Below are 22,035 nucleotides of genomic sequence, written 5' to 3' on the forward strand. Positions count from 1 at the left end.
ATATCGACTTCCACCTAAGGAATGAACACTCATAGGACCACATAGATCAGCATGCTCCAGTTCAAGAAACCCAGAAGCTCTCCAAGACTTGTCTACAGGAAATTAATTTCTATTTTGTTTCCCATACACGCATCCTTCACAGAATTCAAGAGCATCAATTCTAGGCAAACCTAGAACTATATTTCCACGACCTAATAATTGCAACCCCTTTACATTCAAATGACCATACCTCAAATGCCATAAATTAGCTTCAGTACTATCTTTGGTAACTAATGCAAAACTTTTAACATCAGAAACTTCAAGAGGAAACATTTTATTTTGAGTCATTTGAATGTCAACAATTTTGTATCCTGTTTTTTTTATCTTGAATGCTACAAGAATTGTCATCAAACAGAATAGAGTATCCACAAGTTATCAGTTGCCCAACACTCAATAAGTTATGGGCTAGACAAGGAACATACTGCACATCATGGAGAAGTTTTACATTACCAGGAGAAGTTTTTAGAGCAATTATACCTTTCCCTTCGACTTTCATTGCCTTGTCATTCCCAAGCCGAACTTCTGACTTCTCTGATTCATCAAGTTCTTTGAACAACGACCTTCTTCCAGACATGTGGTTGGAGCAATCACTATCAATGATCCAAACTTCATCCGAACCAGGATCTACTGAGGAGTGAGCCATGAACAGATTACCCTCCTCTTGTTGTTTCTCAGTAAAATTTGCCTGTTGTTGTTCATCCTTCTGTTTAGTCCAGCAATCAACTTCCTTTTTCCCCATTTTTTTTTGCAATAGCGGCACTGAATATTGCACTTGAACTGCCGGTTCTCACCACCAAATTGAGCTCGTCCTCTGCCACGACCTCGGCCACGGAAACTACCTCTGCCTCTGCATCCTCTGGCATTTGAGACTTCTGATTTACCTTTGAAAGAAGACTCTCCCTTGATTTGAAATGCCTTCTCTTCACCCTTTTCTTGAGAGGTATTCAATCTATCCTCATGAGCTTGTAAGGAACTCATCAATTCATCAAAACCATAATCAGATAAATTATGGGATTCCTCAATGGCAGCTAAGACATGATCAGAACTTTTATTAAGACTTCTTAGAACTTTAGCAACTACAGTTTCATCAGTAATTTTGTCACCATATGCCTTCATATGATTAACAATTGTACTGACTCTAGATAAGTAGTCTTGTACAGATTCACTACTTTTCATGAATGAATTTTCGAAATCACGGCGAAGTGACTGGAGTTTGACAGTAATTACCTTTGTCGAGCCATGGAATTCTTTCTTCAGAATTCCCATGCCTGCTTTGAGGTTTCTGCAGCAGCAATTCTGGAAAAAACCGAGTCGTTCATAGCCTGTTGGATGTAGAACAACGCCTTAGAGTCCTTCTTTTTGTTCTCCCGCAACCTTTGTGCTTCATCTTCCTCAGCATAGCCACTCTCCACCAAATCTCACAATTCCTGAAACTTTAACAACGTCTTCATCTTTATGCTCCAGAATTCATATCTACCTCCAATAAAGATGGGAATTAGTTGTTGAGATGTGGAGGATGCTGAATTGCTAGCCATTCTTTGCCCTCAATTTTGACTTTATTCTTGCTCTTGCCTTATCTCCCAGTTTGACCTAACCTGGACAGAGAGGAAAAATTAAGAGAAAGATACTCTCTCTGTGCTTTGATACCAAAAACTGTTGGGGAATTGAAGAAAATAGGAGCAATATATAAGAAGAAGAATATAGTTGCAGAGAACTTCACGTATTTTCATTCATACAACTAAACCAAGATACATAGGACTCTTTAAATAGGAATAAAAAATAACCTAACCACTTACTGAAAACATGCCCACTTACTAGACACTAATTATCCACTAACCTAAATATTAGCAACTAACAGAGATATGCTTCAACTAAACTAGGACTCCTAACGAACGTGTTACTCTGCCAACTAACCAGGAAGAACTAACGACCTTTGAATCAATATTCAACAGAACCCACCGCCAATGCAAAGAGTTTAGTCGTAATTCATGACAATGAAATGACCGAACATACATGGGAAGTCAATACATTCCCAAACATCATGTCGTATATCTTCCATGTTGGGTCGGCTTTTAACAGATATTATTTTCTCCAACAAAGTATTCCTGACATAGTTGATGATGATCATGTCAAACTGGTCAAGCAAACATGAGTTGAAGTTCCACTCGGGAGAAGTCATAAACTCGTGCAAAGAAGTGGAGGGTAAGCACATAGATTTACTTGCCAAAGAAAAATGCAAGCCGTCTTGGGCTTTTGGTCCATTTCATATGTTGCTAGAATCACACGACTCTATCTCTTCTTCATCTAGCAACATAAATCTTCATGAATGCCTGGAGTTTCTCGATAAGACAGAAGCTAGCTCAGCAATATTTGTATCGTTTGGATTGTCAAGAATGAACCTTGGGTCTAACTCAACCTCAAAAGCTAGCACAAGAGGTGAGGATTACCCGAGTCCATCGTCTAGTGAAGCCGTGTGGGGCTCTTTCGATTCATTAGCATAGTTGAGTTGTCATTCATCCTATTTTCTTGTTCAAAATACAAAATCAAAGTTTAGTGAAGCCGTGTGAGGCCTATTTCGATTTACTAGCAACTTGTTGTCCAACTTGTTGTTGTTGTGTAGGTTTAATGTATGTATAGCTGAATCTAGTTGCATGAGATTGGGCCGGTAAAGAGATGATTCGTCCTTGTGTGTTAGTTTATTAGTAGAAGATAGAGAAAGAGTTATTAGGCGAGGTGAATTGTCCTTGCTTGAAGTATGGAAATGGCCAGATTAGCCAGTAGGTTATAAGTATACACTCATGGTTGTTGTAGACTTTGAAGGTAGTGTAAATGTACGCTTGGGTAAGTAATTGTGATGTGAGAAAGTAGTATAAGTAGATACGATTGTACAGGGTTATAATATAAGGATAAGGTTGACCATGTCTATTATGAGGCTTTAACACCCTTGTCCCTCTTTTCATTGGTAGTTGTAAACTAGTACTACTTATGAGAAGGTATGTAGCAGATTTTGAAGTATTTGGGATAGAATGTTCCAATTTGATGGATTAGTATATTATGTTGCCCTCGTCATTGGTGGTAGATGATTGACGCTAGACCATTGGATTGAATCTAATGTAGGATGTGGATGTAAGAATAGTGGCATGAGATTAATGATGTATGTTTGTGAGAATAAATATTAGTAGGTTTGATGTGTTGAAATAGTACGTGCCAATGGATTATAATAAGGGATATTCAGGAAGTGCGCTAAGCCTGAAAGTAAGAAGTTGTATTGCCAAAGATCTGAAAATTCTATCCTAATTTAGGAGTTATATGTCTATATTCCAGACTGCAGAGTAGTGTCAATGTTGTGATTTCCTCAGTTGGATGTCTTGTGTAATCCATACCCAAGATTCATAGCTCCCTATTACTTCTAGAATTTCTTTAGAGAATTGTGCTAAAGAGATACTCCAGTTAAGTATGAGGGTGTAGTATAATTCAGTCTGTATGGCCAATAAGTCAGTTTAGCAGTCAGATTCGCATGACTTGTTTTCTCGTCTTTGCACTTATTCATGCTACTCGAAATCTCAGACATGCAACTATTTCAAGATAGAGTATACCAGTAGTTACGAGTATAACCCAGTTCATGCATCATGCATTAAATTCAGATTCCAAATGTTCAGTTATGATTCAATTTATAGGTGCCCTGTGCATCGCCTCAGTTTTTTGAGTATCTTAGTGAATTGAGCATTCATAAAGGGACATAGGGTCCCAAGGGGGAGATACCCCATTCAGCTGCATGCATAGATTCTTATTACAAGCTCCGCACCAGTTGTCATTGCATATTCAGTCATACGTTCATACGTCAGTTCAGTCAGATATGCATGTATTAGAAATGCATGTTCAATAGAAAAAGTTTAGCTTATTAGTGTATTTAGTCCTGCATTCATGATAACAACTCAGTCACAGATCCATGCATCAGATATGCATGTTTATTATGAGAATTCAGCTTATGAATAGCTTCAGTCGTGTATTCCGTGCATCAAATATGCACGTCCGGTATAAGAATTAAGAACATTAGTAGTTCCAGCCTTATAGTCATGTTTCATATCAGTGTATTCTTTCTTAGAGAAACATATCATGTCCACATTATTCCATACCTCTAAGCTTCAATATGTTCCTACCCATCATTCGAGGACGAATGATCCCAAGGGGGAGATAATGTAACACCCCACATTTCGGGCTAGAATAAAAACCATAATTTCGATGTGTTGATAATACCAAAATCATAAATCCTATTTTAATATGGCATGTTAATGTAAGACCCCAGGAAATTTTTCAATGAAATTTTGTGCGTAAACATGTTGGGTTCTATCTTCTAGAATGAATTATAAATTTTTCATATGGAATGTCTTAGATTATGACCCACCATTGCGTAGAGTATCAAATAATATTTCCAACGATATATGGACCATCCAAAACGGACAACCGAGCGATGAGTTATGAACATTCCAATCGAACCATGAATAGTAGTGAACAGTAAAACGTGCAGGAAAAAATGCTCAATCCTGGCGTATTTTTGCTCCAAATTTAAACAATCATAACTCCTTGTACATAATGATCAGGGTGATCTACTATATATCAACGAAAATCTCTATGAGTCCTCTTTCCAATGAAATTGGTTTCACCAAATTTGTCTATCGGAGCAAAAAGTTATGGTCGATCTACTTTAGCCTATCAAAAGCAAATTTTTGGGTCAAATTCAAACGATCATAACTCCTCGTTCACAATGATCTGGGTGAGATACTATATATCAATGGAAAGATATGAGAGTCCTATTTCTAATGAAATTGGTTTCATCCAATTTTGATATCGGAGTAAAACGTTATAGTTGATCTACTTCAGACTACAAAAACAGTCCACCAAAGGACAGATTCGAGAATTATTTAATTTTTAGGGGTGTTTTGGTCATTCCCCCTCACCCAAAATCCGTCCAAACCCTATATTAAAGCCTATTAGAATCATTATATGCTATATTTCATTCAATTCCCTCAAAAAGAAAACCTTAAGCTCCAACATCCAACTTTAAGAACCTCCAAAGTTCACCATTAATTCTACAAATTTATTCAAGATTCCAAGTTCCTAGTTCAAGAACCTTCAAAGTTCACCATTAATTCTGCAAATTTATTCAAGATTCCAAGTTCCTAGTTCAAGAACTCCAAGAACCATCATTCAAAGGCACGATTAACATCTCAAAAACGAGTATCGATCTAAAGTTCATCATTCAAGGTATGTGGGGTTTTTCAACAAAAACTCTCTTTCGTTCTTGTGCCCAAAAGTAATTTTCTTTACAAAGGCATGATTTTTATTTGACTTTTACGAATTTGAAGCATGAACCCATATCTTATGATGATTATTATGAAATCTTGACGTTTATGATTTTGAAAGATGAATTTACATGTGTGGAGATATAAAGCATGAATCTTGAATGATATTTATCATGATTTTGATATTTGGGTCGTGAATCCCCATTAGAAATTGTACTTTTTTTGAGAAAGTGTGTGTTATCAGCACGTTGATGTTGAATATTTGAGATATTTTGAATGATTTGACCTTTTGGTCTTAATGGAGTTGTTTTGAACTCGAGTGTGAAAGAAATCCACAACGTGGTTGATTTTGATAGATGGGAAGCATGATTACTCTGTTGATATTTGAGGGTTATTTATGGAAACCCTATTGATTTGTGTTAAACTGAATGAAAATGGCTAAAAGGGTTAGCTTGGGGCTACTCATAGCCTCAAGCACCGTGTGATGCTCCAGGACCCCTTTTCTGGGGCGTTACAGTTAATTATTTGTGTAGTATGTGAATCCATTCAAGCTTGAATTTAGACCATAGAGGTCCTTCAATTCAAGGACGAGTTGAATCTATTTCGATCGATTAAGTTTTAGTGGACGTTGTAATTTGTGCCAGCTTCCAATAACTCTCTGTATATGTCGAATTAGAGAGCCTACTATGTGTTAAATTATAGTTCTTTGAGTTAGCTTTCCAATGATACCAATTTTGCAAAAATCTGACACCCGAGCAAGAAGTTATGGCCTTTCAAAGTAGTAGGCGGCGCCTATGTAAACATAGGCAATAGCATAGGCGGTGCCTATGTAGAGGTTTCAGGTGACTTAAAAACTCCATTTTTGGGGCAAAATGGTCCTTTTCCACCCTTATTTAGCCATAAACACGAAATTCAGTTCCCAAAGACCCCAAAATACACCTTCATTTATCCAAACTGTTCAAGAACTCTCTCTAGGGTTTCAAAATAAAAACCCAAGTAGTTCAAGATTCAACCATGGGTTTTCAAAACAAATTGAAGATTTGGAATCTCTGCAACGTAGGCTTCAAAAAGCACCTATCATATTCGCATATAGAGGTACGTGGGGTTATCCTAAAATCTCATGGGTGTAGTTTTTATGAACATGCATGCTTTTAAATGGGGGTTTTCAATCAAATGCTAATAACTTGCTTTTAATATGATTTCTAAGTCATTTACTTTATGTCATGGGAATTGTTTGCCTATATACTTCAATGGTTGAAACCATGCATATGTGATTTGAGATTTTCCATGGAAGTTAGATAAATATGAATAATAAATTGCTTTCAAATTCCCATGATAATGTCTTGATACCCCATATCATATTGTGACCAACAAAAGAGAGCATGAATTTGAAATAACTATTGTTCACCACTTGTAAATGATGAAGCATCTTGGTTTTTACATGATTATGCATATGTGGAAGTGATATTGAGGACTTGCAAGTCAGGTATGACGATACCCTACAGAATATGATATGTGATTAAATCAGATGAAATTCGAATGCATTGATTTTACATGAGATAGGTGGATGCCCGAAGAAGGCGTTTAAGTGTAAGGGCTCATCGTTGGAAAACGTGTTTGCTGACACGGAAGTTTGGTACCAGGCTAAGTGATCTTGTGTACTTGACTTTATGTCATTCCCAAATTGGGACTATAGGTAGGAGCCCGGGCTAAGTGATCCTGGGCACTACCAGTGGGTCGAGACACCATGCTTCGTGGTCTTGTGTGTCTCTCCCTCACTTATACTCTAATCTCGGTGGCAACCGAGGTTGGGCAGTTGGTGTAAATTATGTAGGGTATTCCACCTAGCTCAGTTGCATTTCATTGTTGTTGAGAAACTATTGCATTACGCCCATGTGTTTTTAAATGATTTGATATGAAATTGTTTTATAATGGCTCTCAACTATATTTTATAAAAATATTATGTTTTGTTTTAATATCTTTGCGTGCCAGTAATTTTGTGCTTACCCCCTCTCCTCTCCAACCTCTCAGGTTCAGAGGCCCAATCTAGGGGTCAAGAGAATCAGTAGATCATTCAGACAGAATTACAGAGATAAGTGGTGAGCCTTTTATGTTTCGGAAGGTCTTATGTCCTGCAGTCCCAGTTTATATACAATTACTTGACTCAGTCATTTGTTAGAGATTTTCGCAGACAGTTGTTTAGAGGTGGATTGATGTTAGGGGAACCTTATTTCCCCGTTATTGTTTCTTTTCATATTTATGACCATGTTTCCGAATTATTGCCTTTCTTCCGCGTTACTTTGCTCATATGAATTAGGTGCATGATTACCAGGCAGATAGGGGTGTTTCAGGCCTTCATGGTTCGGAATGCTCGTCACGGTCAGGCCCTGGTTCGGGTCGTGACAATACCACAAAATTACAATATTTACAGTTGCAATAGCAAAATGAATAAAAAATGAAGAAAATAAGATAATCTTCTTCTTGGCTGAGGCGCGGATATCTCGTTCTCTAACATGATGACAAAAGGTTAGGAATCAACAATCCATGACGATATACAACTCAAACAACTCCGAATTGATCAAAAAATCCAAAGCTCCACCACAAAAAAGCATCTTCCTTCAACATATAAAGATGACAAAAGGTTATGAATTCGCTGCTACACTATGTGGCAATGAATAAGGAGTTGCAGCACAAACGTACCAATGCAAATATAATGCATAATCATATTATATACATGCAATTAATATTAAAATGCTAATCCTAACATGATGTCTTTGTCACTTATTAAAATGCAATTAATATTAAATGTCCTCGTCCAACCTTTTACTTTATTACATTAATAAAATGCAAAACGTACTAGTTATTGCCATGTGTTGTATGTCTTTTTAGTTGTAGATGACAAACACGATATGTGTATGTCACAGATTTGCATATCACAAGTTACATGATGTCTTCATCACTTATTAAAATAGCTAATTTACAAGATCTGCATATCCCATGATATCTTCATTATGAATGTTCATTAGGTATTGCCAACCTCTTGTACAACTTTTACATTTAAAAAGCAAAATGTACTAGGTATTACCAATTAGTGTTGTAGGTCTTTGTCATTTGAAGGTGACAAATATTTGTCATTGGCTTTAGAAAAATACACTACAGGTAGTATCAAGTACCTTCAATCATGTTCCAAATATTGTAAGAAAAGCTTGCTGTGTAATTATTGTTGTTTCAGTAAACTACTAGTATGAATCTTTGAAAGATTTGTCATACAGGGCAACGAAACAAAATGCAGATAGCCAACCAACTGATCTACTAAGATTCTCCTACTTCGCACTTTTATTACTTGGGAATTACCTCTGTCCTGCGTAGAGGTGTAAACTTTGTTATTTGCATTTCATGCTTATTCTTTCCTATACGTGTCGTGACCTGAGTCCACAACTTGGACGAGATACAATGCTTAGAACCATAAGTGATCCCAAGTGGACCCTTGAAACTGGCATAGTAAAGTGAAAAAACTAAATATAAATTTGAAAATCTTGAAAAAACTATCGGAAAAAACTAGACCATCTGACTGTCTGAAGGCCTCTACTACACTGATGAGTTTCTGGGGCTTGAGCCCCGGCGAACTCTAAACAACTGAAAGAAGGCTAGTAGGTAGTGGAGTGTAGTCTTGATTGTCGAGGGCCTATGTTTGTCGTTGAACTAGTTGTACTATCCTCCCCAAACCCCATTTGTGGAATTTCACCGGGCATGTTGTTGTTGTCGTCGTTATAAATGTTCATCAAAAGAGTGGGACATGCATCGATGTTTTTCTCAGATGTGTGTATGGCGTGCTGTATATTGTCCACCGTTGAGCCCAGAACTGTGCCCAAAAGTGGTCCCTATATATAGGAAAATGCATTTTGATAATAATGAAGTATGAGGCAAGTATTTTTTTCCCACAGTAAGCAATAAACTCAATTTTCTCATTTTGTTCCAATGGCTACTACCAACTCATCAGACAATGAAGTGATTGTGGCCATAGTGCCATTTCCTGATTACAGTCATGTGAATCAGCTCTTCATTCTTGCTCGCTTCATCGCGTCCGGTAATATACCAGTACACTTCCTCTCCCTTGCTGATCAGAACCAAGATTTGAAAATCCGCATCCAAGGTTGTCTCGGGGCCTCAAACATCCATTTCGAAGACCTCATGAGACCTTCTGATGATGATAATGCAGCTGGCCACGATCCGATTCTAATGTTTCTGAAAAAACTCATGGAGCCTATTCATAAAACATGCATTGAACTCTCTACCAATGCAAAGAGATTAGTCATAATTCATGAATTTATAATGACTGAACTGATATGGAATGTCCATACATTCCCAAATGTCAAGTCTTATATCTTCCATGCTGGGTCGGCTTTCAACAGATATTATTACCTCCAACAAAGTATTCCTGATATAGTTGATGATGATCATGAGAAACTGGTCGAGCAAATGCATGATGAATTTCCATTGTTGGAGCTGGATGGGAAATTGATGGTTATAATGGAGCATGAATTGAAGTTTTACTCTGGAGAAGTCATAAAATCGTGTAAAGAAGTGGAAGGTAAGTACATAGATTTACTGGCCAATGCAAAAGACAAGCCGTTATAGGCTTTTGGTCCATTTCATATGTTTCTAGAATCGCATGAATCTAACTCTTCTTTGTCTAGAAACACGATTCGTAATGAATGCCTTGAATTTCTCGACAAGTAAGATGTTAACTCAGTGATATTCATCTCATTTGGATGGACCACTACATTATCACAAGAGCAGATGAATGAGCTGGCTCTGGGTTTAGAACAAAACAACCATAGCTTTATTTGGGTACTAAGAAAAGGAGAAGTTATGGGAAATCTTACAGAGAAAGTCGGAAAGATTGAACTACTAGAAGGGTTTGAAGAGAGAGTGGAAGGACGAGGAATGGTGGTAAATTGGGCACCACAGTTGGAAATCTTGAGGCATTCATCTACGGGTGGTTTTTTGAGTCATTGTGGGTGGAGTTCTTGTATCGAGAGCATTAGCATGGGAGTACCTCTAGCAACTTGGCCAATCAATTACGATCAGCCTTCTAATGCTGTATATGTAACTAATGTCCTTAAGATCGGAACATCTGTCAGGAGTTGGACGCGTCGAGAAGAATTGGTGACAGCATCAACCATTGAGAAAGCTGTAAGGACATTGATGGGCATGACAGAAGGGGAACAGATGAGGCAAAGGGCATTGGAATTGAGCAAGAAGATCAAGAGCTCCGTTAGCCATGGAGGACCTGCACGCAAGGAAATGGAATCTTTCATTTCAAATATTATCAAATAACTTTCTGTTTGTATTTGTGTGGGGTGGGTGGGGGGGATTGTCTTTTATAATATTGTATCCTTAAAATCAGTGAAGGTAGGTGAATGTCCTTCCTGATTTGTTGTCTCTCAGTTCTATTATCCTTTCTTGGAATAAACATAAGTATGTACACATTTAAGAATTTCTAGTTGCTCTTTACTTCTCATAATCTTCATATCCTTGGAATTCATAAAATAGTTTTCCTTTGCCCTGCAAAGACTTCCTTTAGGAAAGGATCATCTATGTAATTTACCAAATTGACATGACTCACAAATATCTCGGCACATGTCAATTTTGGCCACATCAAGCACCATACCCTTGGATTGCATATACACCAATGAACTAAGGTTGTAATGACCGAATCTTTTGTGCCAAAGCCAAGTATCACTCATTTCAACATTGAAAGAGCAACTTTAAGCAGAATAGCATAAAATTGGAGAATTGCCAATCATGCTAATTTTATCTACTTAAAAACTTTTAGGATCATAAATGATACATTTTTTATCCTTAAAAGTAAGGGAATGATTATTGTGACGCAACTGAGCAACACTCAACAAGTTTTGAGTCAAGCGTGGTGTCACGACCCGAGCCGGGCACTGGCCGTAACAAGCATGTAACACCCCGATTCTGTATCCCGGACGCTACACGGTGCTCATAATCCCGAAGGACCACAAGCTAATCCATGACTGATATTTGTAGCTGAGTACTGAATAATATACTGTAAAAATGCGAAATAACAGGCTGAAATGCCATAAGGTTCAAAACTGAATAATATACTAAATATGGTATATCAATACCAAATTTGAACATCAATACTCAAAAATACTCTAGTCTGAAAAGCCTCTAAACTATCTAAATAAGGAGTTGATGGGACAAGCCCCCAACTAACTCCGACTGCTGAAAACTGTACTGACAATCTAAAATAATAATGATGTCCTCGAACTATGAGGACTCTCCACTAAGTCTGCTGTTGATAATCTGGGCTGCTAAGAGCCATCAAGAGCCCGAGCGTCAGAACCTATATTATAAGACACCATAGCGCAAGAGAAAAGTATGCGTCAGTACTTTGAATGTACTGGTATGCAAAGTGAGGTAGGCTGATATGCATGGTTTCATGTGCATGAACAATACTGACTGAATGACATGAGTATAACTGAATGTGAGTACATGCATGAATATGTAGACTGTGACTGAGGTCATACTAACAATGGATACTGAGCTCTGAATACTGATTAACTGATGTTTGAGATTACTGATACTGATAATCGGGTTTACTGATACCGTATTACTGATAAATGAGTACTGAGGCTACTGATATCTTATAATTGAGTCTAATGATACTGAATTACTAAAATCTGATAACTGAGTTTATTGATACTGTTAATTGATAACTGAATGACTGTTTCTAACAGTCCTAATTCTATAGAACTGAACTGAGTTCTATACTGAGTTGGATGACTGTATCTGACAGTACTGAATCTATAGAACTTAACTGAGTTCTATACTGAGCTGGATGACTGTATCTGATAGTCCTGAATCTGTATAACTGAACTAAGTTTTATAAAGAGACTGAATCTGAAATAGAAATTGTGGGAGGTAATCATCTAACGGACATGCCCCTTCTCTAAACTAATTTAGGGTCCAACATGTAACCCCAGTTGGAAGGGTGTTAATCCCGTGCCATGGGTACTAACACAAGAAAGACCAAGATGCCAAGCCTAACTGGAGGGTGACACCTGGAGGAGTCAAGCTTAATCTGACGAGTGACTCCTCATCCTATGCTGGCTAAGCAGTTCTGGAGTACAGGGATTGCTACTAACGATTTTGCCTAGCTGACAGGGAAGTCGCCATCTGTTCCCTCACTCGGTGCTGAATCCTACTCCCAACTAAATAGACACTGAACTGATTCTTAGGTTGGACTAGACTAGACTAAATTGTTGCTAATTGTACTGTTTAACTAAACTAAGCTGAGTTCAGAGTTCCGTTGACGGAAAAAATACTACTGAATTTTGTTAACTGACTGAATGCTACTGAGTTCTGTTAGATGACTGAGTTTACTGAGATCTAAACTAAATACTAAACTGGACTTAACTGATACAAAGTCTACTGAGTTTTCCTGAGTTTTGTAACTAACTGAGAGTACTACTGATCGTGACATGACTGAGTTCATTCTGTAACTGACACTGGCTCTAGGTAAGCAGCTAAATTGTCAGGTATTAAATACCCCCATGACTCGATAGCATAAAAGTAGAGCATTACATGTTCTTGCAAAGCATAACAATGCACATTTATTCATAATGCAACTATAGAGGCATTTTATCAAACACTTGAATGGCATGAACTAGTATTCATGCTTACATGATATAATTTCTCTTGTTTAATTCACATGAAAAATTCATCAAACACTTGGAAGGCATAGTATTTGCACATAATACTAATCAATTGTAATGCCTAAATTTTCTGAACCGAAATGCTACACGGTGCTTATGACCCCGAAGGACCACAAGCTAACCCATGACTGATATTTGTACCTGCAAACTTCATAATATCGCATAAAATATGCTGAAACATAAACTGTAAGGCCATAAGGTTCAATACTGATACATATCTGAAAAACATGGTATAACAATACCAAAAAGAAACATAAATACTAAAGTCTGAAAAGTCCGAAAGCCTCTAACTGAACGGAATAAGGAGTTGAAGGAACATGTATCCAACTAACTCCATGAACTGAAAAACTAATCTGAAATACTGTAATAAAGTAATAATAATATTGTCCTCAAATGAAAAAGAGCACTGACTGCTGAAATCTGCAATGCTACTGCTGCTCTAAAACTCGTGCCTCTGTACCTATGGCGTTAAATAAAACACCATAGCGTGAATGTGTCAGTATGACTGAAAGTACTGAGTATACAAATGAGGTAGGCTAAATGCAAAGGGTTTTATATGCATCAACAATGCTAACTGATATGAACGTGAGAATACATACATACGTAACTGCAACTAAACCCATAGTGATATTGCCTACTGAGTCTGAATACTGACAACATGAGTTTACTGATGCTGAGATACTGAATGACTGAGTTTACTGATATTGAGATACTGAATGATTGAGTTTACTGATATTGAGATCTGAATGACTGAGTTTACTGATATTGATATATAATTCACTAATAAGTGAGGAACTAATACTGTAGTATTGAATACTGGGAGACTGATACTATATTATTGATAAAGGAATGATTGTTTCTGATAGTTCTGATTATGTAGAACTAATTTGATTGACCGTATATGATAGTCCTGAAACTGAGCTCGTGATAACATGACTACTAAGTATGAATACTGATGACATGTATTTACTGATAACATATCATGATTGATAACTAAATTCTGATAACTGATATATCTGATAACTGATAGCATGAATGACTATATCAGATAGTCCTAAATATGATGGAACTAGCTAAGTTTTGTACTGTATCTGATTTGACTGTATCTGACAGTCCTGATATCCTAAAGAACTATCTGAGTTCTTTTACTTAGACTGATATTGAAACTGTGGGAAGTATAGCTAAGCTGGGTCCAATCTCTTCTCTGATTGGAAGGGTGTCAATACCGCGCCACTGGTAAGGACAAGCTGTGAGTGACCCTCATCTGGCAGGTACTCTAATGAGAATAGTAGGAACCCTCATCTGACAGGCTAAGCCATCTCATCTACCCTCAACTGACAGGTATTAATGTCTCAACCTATGCTGGCTACATAGTTCTGGAATGCAAGGACTGCTTCTAAGAATCACACCCTCTACTGGTAGGTGAGTTCCCATCTTTGGGTTCACTCGGTGTTGAATCCTACTCCCAACTGAATGATATTAAGCTGATTTCCTAGTTCATACTAGAATTAACTGAACTGTTACTGATTGTTCTGTTTAACTGAACTGAACATGGACTGAGTTTATTGAGTTCTGATAACTAGTGAAACACTACTGAATTCTGTTAACTGACTAAATGCTACTGAGTTCTATTAGCTGACTGAGTTTACTGATGTCTGAACTAAATACTGAACTAAATTGTACTGATACTGAGATTTACTGAATTCCATAGACTGACAGAATATTACTAAGATTACATAGATTATTGAGTACTGAGTAAAACTAAACTGATACTGCCTTTACATGAGTTTTCCTGAGTCATGAGACTGACTGAAGTTTACTGAACATGGCTTGACTGAGAGTATCGTGAAAACATGACATGGCTCTAGGCACACAGCTATATTTTTTGGGTACAAGTACCCCCAAGACTCGATAGAAGAAAACTGACACTTCTTGACATTCTTGAATACATGATCAATATCAACCATTCCTAATAAAATAAGTTGGAATTTCATGAAGTACATGGTTAATGTAATCTTGTTCATGGTAGGAATGTATATAATCAAGATCATAATTTCATACTCTAACATCATGACATTCCAACAACATATTCATCATACAACAATAGCATGTAAGTCATTCAAGCATGAGGTCAATGGCATGAATTCACCTTTTAGGCCATATTAATCCCTACTACATATTTCTTGTTTTTCTTAAACATTTAATCAAACACCTTTTATGCACAACTTAGGCATAGGTGAAATCATAAAATTTTCACAAAGTATAAATCACCAAATTCATGGACTTCAACTTATATTTCAACATAGTTTCATGATTTCACATAAAGATCCCAACTTGGGAATCATTCAACACCAACAACATGATCATCAACGTCCAACTTGCAATTTCAAGAACTCAACATAAAGTTCATATGAATAATATTACAAAATAAATTAGTTTTCATGATTCTTGAGATAACTCATGGAATTAAAAACTCAATTTAACATCATCAACATGAACATAATCATCCCACCACAAAATATTCATGATACATAACTTAAAACTTGATTCTTGAGCTCCATGGATGAAAGGAATCCATGGATGAACACTATGCATACCTTAGTCCTTCATTTTACGAAGATCGAGGGAGAGAATTTCTTGAAATTAAATCCCCAATTGCAAACCCTCTTCTTGTTCTTGATGAATTTTGAGAGAAATTAAGCATATGTTGCTAAATTATGCTGAATCTCGTGTTTGTGTATATATATATAGAGGTAGAAAAGACTAAAATACCCCTGAAGAAAGAGAGAAAGACGCAATTGTCCTTTGTTGTTTTCAGGCTGATAGGCTGAAGTAAATTGATCATAATTTTTTAGTCCAATTTTCAAATTGGATGAAACCAATTTCATTGGAAATAAGACTCAAAGATCTTTCTATTGATATATATCATCTCTCACAGTTCATTATATGCAGAAAGTTATGATAGTTTGAAGTTGATTGAAATTTTTGACCTGAAATGCGCCAGGAATGCGGGAGCATTTCAAACCAGTGAGTTAGCCACTGAAATAAGCCTAAAATACGCCTGGAATGTGTCCAATATGTAATAGGGACTTTCCCCATCGTAACACAACTTGAAAAATTTAAAAACGGAGGTCGGGAAGGTCATCAAATAAATCCCCGAAGTTAGGAGGTCTAAAATGAGAGTAAGTGTTGAACTTGAACACTTAGCAAAAATTTTTCTAAGTGTTGGAATCTCTCATGGAGCTTTACGAGCTGAATTTGACATGCGATTTTTACGGGGTCTTACATCAATGCATGAGTATCACAATTTTAACACCAAGTTCACAATTTCAAGGCTCTAACATTAATTCACATGATACTACACATATAATTATTAATTTCACATAAATCTTGCACTTAATCATGAATTAGAAACTCAATCAACGTTATAATCATGAATACACTTAAATCCAATCATGGATACTACATCCAACTTGTAGTTCAAGATCTCAACATGAAGTTCATATGAATCATTCCACAATTAACTAGTTTTCATGAATCTTGAGGTAAATCACGGAATTAAAACCCAATTTAATATCATAATCAAGATTAAACTCAGATCCAACATGAGATCTATAAAATCAACTAACTTGTAGTTTAAAAGAGATTCTTGAACTCCAAGGGTGGAAGGATACCCAAGGATGAACACTTAACATACCTTAAAGCTTGATCTCAAAAGGGATTTAACGTTTCTTGAACATTCTTGGATTGGGAAACACAAATATTGATGTTTTCTTGATGCTTCTTGAAGAAATCCTAAGGCTTGTTCTTGATTTTTTGACTAGGGTTCTTGCCTCTTTGACAGAAAATATGTTGTTCTTGAGAGAAAGTGAGGAAATAATGGGATAATGGGTTAATTGGGGCAGAGGCGAACCCAGGATTTGAAGTTGGGGGGTGCACCAGTATTGTCAAAGGCGCGCATAAGTTCTGAATAAAGACTCAAATTTGTGTTGATCCCTCGCCTCGTTTAATGTGCAGTTTAGGTTCTAATTTATAAGATATACTTTCAATGAAGCTTTTCTGGAGATACGAATACTAAACAATTGATAATTCACTTAATAAAAAAAACAATTTTCGTGTTCATATATTTGTCATTTATGCTTATATTATTAGTCTTGATGTAGACATATGTTTATATTTTTTTCTCCTTTAGGCTTATTTTTGTTAAATGTCACGCTTTATTTGTAATTTGTGCTTAAATATAATGAACCTTGAAGCTTTTTTTGCCCATTTTTGCTTTTGCTAAGGCGATGAGAATTGTCTTTAAAACTAGAACTTGGTTGAGAAGAATAATATCTATCCATTTCAAATTTTCAATTCACAAGAATCAATAACAAATTCCTACAAAATAAAAAATTTATCGAGAATATAAATAAAATTAATTATTCATTTTTAATCAAAGTCCATAAACCTAAATAGAAGCAAGAAAAAAAATACAAATAAATTTTACACACTAACTTTCAAGCAACAAATAAATATTAAAAGCATTTATGATTTAAAATTATCCAAAGTTAAATAAAAAAAAAATAAAAAAAAAAAGGAAGAGAACTACACCTGTTAGGGTCAAATGGAGAATTGAAATTGTAATTCTAGTTTTCATTTTCCAGGGAGTTTGACTTTTGGGGGAATTTGGAAAATACATAATAGGGCTTGGAATTTAGGGGAGTTAAATGGAGAATTGAAATTGCTCCTTGTAATTCTAGTTTCCACTTTCGGTGTTGTGGGGCCAGCTGAGCTGGTGGAAATTAAATGTTACTATGTTAGGTAAATGAAAAAAAAAGGGGCATTCATCAAGAATCGAACCCGCAATGCCAGGGCCCAAAGGATGCTAGCATATGAGTTCAGAACCAGTGCACCCAGACATTTTTTGTTATTGAGGGTGCACAATTATATATATTAACTCTTTAGTAGGCCGGGTTCACGTGCACCCTTGGCTAACCACGTGGGTCCACCTTTCAAAAATCTCATTAAAAACGGCTTTAAATCTCTAAACGGAGGTGCAGGATGGTTTGGGCGACGAACCATCGCCCTGGGGATGGACTGTCCCTCAAACCATCGACTTATGGCCGAAAAATGGGTTTACTACCTCAGTTACGATGGTTTGGGCGACGGTCCGTCGGCCTTCCCGTCGCACTTTGGTAGTTCGAACAGCTTACTGTAAAACGGCTATAACTTCTTATTCCGTTATTGGATTTTGGGGAAATTGGTATCGTTGGAAAGCTAATTTGATTATCTATCTGAGAGCTCAAAATTTTGTAGTATAACGAAAGATATTCTCATTTGAAGTTGACTATAATAATATATTTCTCAAGAATTCAATCGGTAAGGAATGTTTTGATTCGCCTAATAGCTAGGATGTATTTGAGACCTTAATTCACATCAACCTTAGCTTGATCATGTGTAACACCCCGATTCGCTGAACCGGAATGCTACATGGTGCTCATGACCCCGAGGGACCACAAGCTAACCCATGACTGATATCTGTACCCGTATACTGCAAATCATGATATAATAATGTGGAATACATTGAACTGTAAGGCCATAAGGTTTAACTGAATAAAACCATGTGGGTGAAAATACCCAAAACAACTCAATCTGAATGTAAATCTAAACATAAATCTGAAAGCCTCTAAACTATCTAAATTAGGAGTTGAAGGAACATGTCTCCAACTAACTACGTAAAACTGAACTGGAGAAATAAATAAATGAATCAAATCATATTGTCCTCGAATTAATGAGGACTCACTGTGTCTCTGCGACTGGAATGCTACCGCTACTGTTGGGATGGAACTTGTGTCTCGGAACCTATGGTGTAACATGAAAAGAAAGCACCATAGCTCAAATGCGTCAGTACAACTGGAGTACTGAGTATACGAGGAAGGTAGGCTGAACATAAAGGGTTTCATGCATGAACAACACTGACTGACTAATATGAACGTGGGAGTGCAAACACACATATATAGAAACTGGGACCATAAATACGTGATAGCATGACCTGTAAGCTAATACATGGTTTACTGATAACTGCCATGACTGATACTAAAACTGATAACATGGACGACTGTATCTGACAGTCCTATATCTACTGAAATCTGAAGAACGCCCTGAGTTTTTTTACTGAGACTGATACTAAAACTGTGGGAAGTAGTGTTTAACCGACATGCCCCATGTATGCCGTTATGGCTAAGCTGGGGTCCAATCTCTTCCCCGACTAGAGGGGTGTCAATATCATGCCACAGGTAAGGACAGCCTGTGAGTGCCTTATCTGGCGGGTACTCAATGAGAATGGTGGGAACCCTAAACTGATGGGTTAAGCCACCTCATCAACCCTAATCTGACGGGTTAAGATGTCTCAACCTACGCTGGCTATGTAGTTATGGAACACAAGGATGACTACAAAGAATCACACCCTGAACTGGCGGGTGAGTTCCCATCCTTGGATTCACTCGGTGCTAACCTCTACTCCCATCTGGAGGGACTGGACATGAATAACTGACTGTGCATGACTTAATCTTACTGACAACTGACTAAGATCATGATATTTTCCTGAGTCACATAACTGAATGAATTCTATGGAATCATAGCTTGAGTTCGGATATCGTGAAACATGACATGGATCTAGGCACATAGCTATAGTTTTTGGATACAAGTACCCCCAGGACTCGATAAAAGGAAACTGACACACATGACTGACTTGATCATAAGAGTAGAGTCCATAATTTATAATATCACAAGTAGGGATCTCATACTAAGCAGGGTTATCAACAATGTATTGCATGGAAAGGATTTCATATCACATGGAAGTACTTGCACAATCTTAATATCATGTTCATTGCATAATCATATTGGCAACACATACCAATAGCATGGAAGTTCATGTGGATTGCATGGTTACCATACATCTTGTTCATAAGTAGGATTTGCAAGTAAACATAGCATAATCTCATAAGAATAGTTCATGAGTATTCCAACAACATTTACAAGCACATTAACAACATAGAAGTCATTGGAACGTAAGGGCATATCATGAATCCTTCACTTAGTCACAATTTAGCTATATTGCATGATTTCTAGTTTCTTAGGCATTTTATCAAACACCTTACATGCACATCTTAAGCATAGGTGAAATCATCAAATTATACATCATGAACAACCAAATTTACATGTTTCCAACTCATATGATATCATGAAATTCAAAAAAAATATAAAGATTCCATCTTGGGAATCACCCAATATCAAAAACATGATCATCAACACCCAACAATATAGAAATCATACTTTATAATGAAAAAGAGGGTTTTTGAGCTTTATGGATGAAAGGGATCCATAAATCAACTCACGATGCATACCTTAGAAGGAAAGATTCTTAATGATTGATGGAGGAATTTCCTTGAAATCGGATCTTCAAGCTTAGTTATGTAACCCTAGTTGTTTTTCTCTTTTAGTGCTCTTGGATGATGAGCTTTGAGATGATAATAGGGTTGTAATATGTTTAGAAGCTATATATTTCGTAGGGTTAAGTTTAGGGACGTGTAAGGAGTGTTAAAAGACTTAATTACCCTTAAAATAACTCAAAACGGAGTGTTTTTGGCACCTGGAACTAACTTAGGTGGCGCCCAAGTGATTTCCTAAGCTAGGTAAGACATCGCCTAACCAATCGCCTATGCTTGGGTTGGGCGGCGCCTAACCAATCGCCTATGCTTACTGTCTCTCACGAAAATGGGCATAACTTTTCGCTCGGGTATTGGATTAAGGCGAAATTGGTATCGTTGGAAAGCTAATTCGATTCTCTACAATTTGGTGGGTCTAAATAAGAAAAAATACCACATTAACATCGAGTTATACTCGTTAAAAGATGACCCTTGCAAAATCGAATACTAAAACTTGATGGATTCAAAATCTCTTAGCTTGTATTACCTTAAGTAACTCATATGAACATGCTTAATGCATCATAAGCTATCCTATCACTAGGATATTCATTGTAAGTCATGTACTAAGTATGAGTCACATGATAGGAGATTTCATACATAGGAATACTTATTCACTTCCTAGCTTAGAAACATGCAGGGTATTACAATATCTCCCCCTTGGAAACATTCGTTCTCAAATGAGAATTTACTGAGAAGGGATACAAAACAATAGAACCTGAACTGAACATGAAAAACTGAAACTTGATCTCATGACTGACATGCTAAACATACTGAACTCGTGCATATCTGATGCACGGACAACTGACACATGAATGCATGACTGAGTATGAAACGGTTAATAGGTACCAAGTTTATACTGGAAACATGAACGTGAAATTGAATAAGATTAAGGAGAACTGTTACCTTGAGCTTGAGCTGAATTGGCGGGGAAGAGGTGAGGATACTTGGGACGCATATCTGCTTCTGCTTCCCAAGTAGCTCCCTCATGAGACTGATTTCACCAAAGAACCTTGACTAGAGGGACTTCTTTGTTCCTCAATCTACGAGTCTAATAATCTAAGATTTCGACTGGAATCTCTTCATAAGAGAGGCTGTTCTGAATGTCGATGCTATGAATAAAGACAACAACTGCTGGGTTACCTATGCACTTCTTTAGCAAAGAGACATGGAAGACTGGATGGACTGAGGCTAGATCTAAAGGCAACTCAAACTCATAAGCTACCTTGCCAAAGCGACAAAGAATTTTGAAGGGACAGACATATCGGGGATTGAGTTTCCCTTTCTTGCCGAACCTCTTCACTCCCTTCATGGGAGAGATCTTAAGATAGACATAGTCATTGACCTCAAACTCGAGATCCTTTCTACGAACATCTGCATAGGACTTCTGTCGGCTCTGAGCATCTCGGAGTCTCTTTTTGATCAACTGAACTTTCTCTAAGGCGTCGAATACTAAGTCAGGACCTATGATTGAGGCCT

The 22,035-nt window shown here is 37.0% G+C and overlaps 2 pseudogenes; one reads left to right on the top strand and one right to left on the bottom strand.

The window, feature by feature from the left end:
* The window catches only part of LOC107841080, a 74,989-nt pseudogene that overhangs the window by 27,159 nt on the left and 25,795 nt on the right, over positions 1–22,035 (bottom strand).
* LOC107841824 lies at positions 8,880–10,682 on the top strand (annotated as a pseudogene).

The sequence above is a fragment of the Capsicum annuum genome, chromosome 9, assembly GCF_002878395.1.
Source record: "Capsicum annuum cultivar UCD-10X-F1 chromosome 9, UCD10Xv1.1, whole genome shotgun sequence".
NCBI classification, from domain to species: domain Eukaryota; kingdom Viridiplantae; phylum Streptophyta; class Magnoliopsida; order Solanales; family Solanaceae; genus Capsicum; species Capsicum annuum.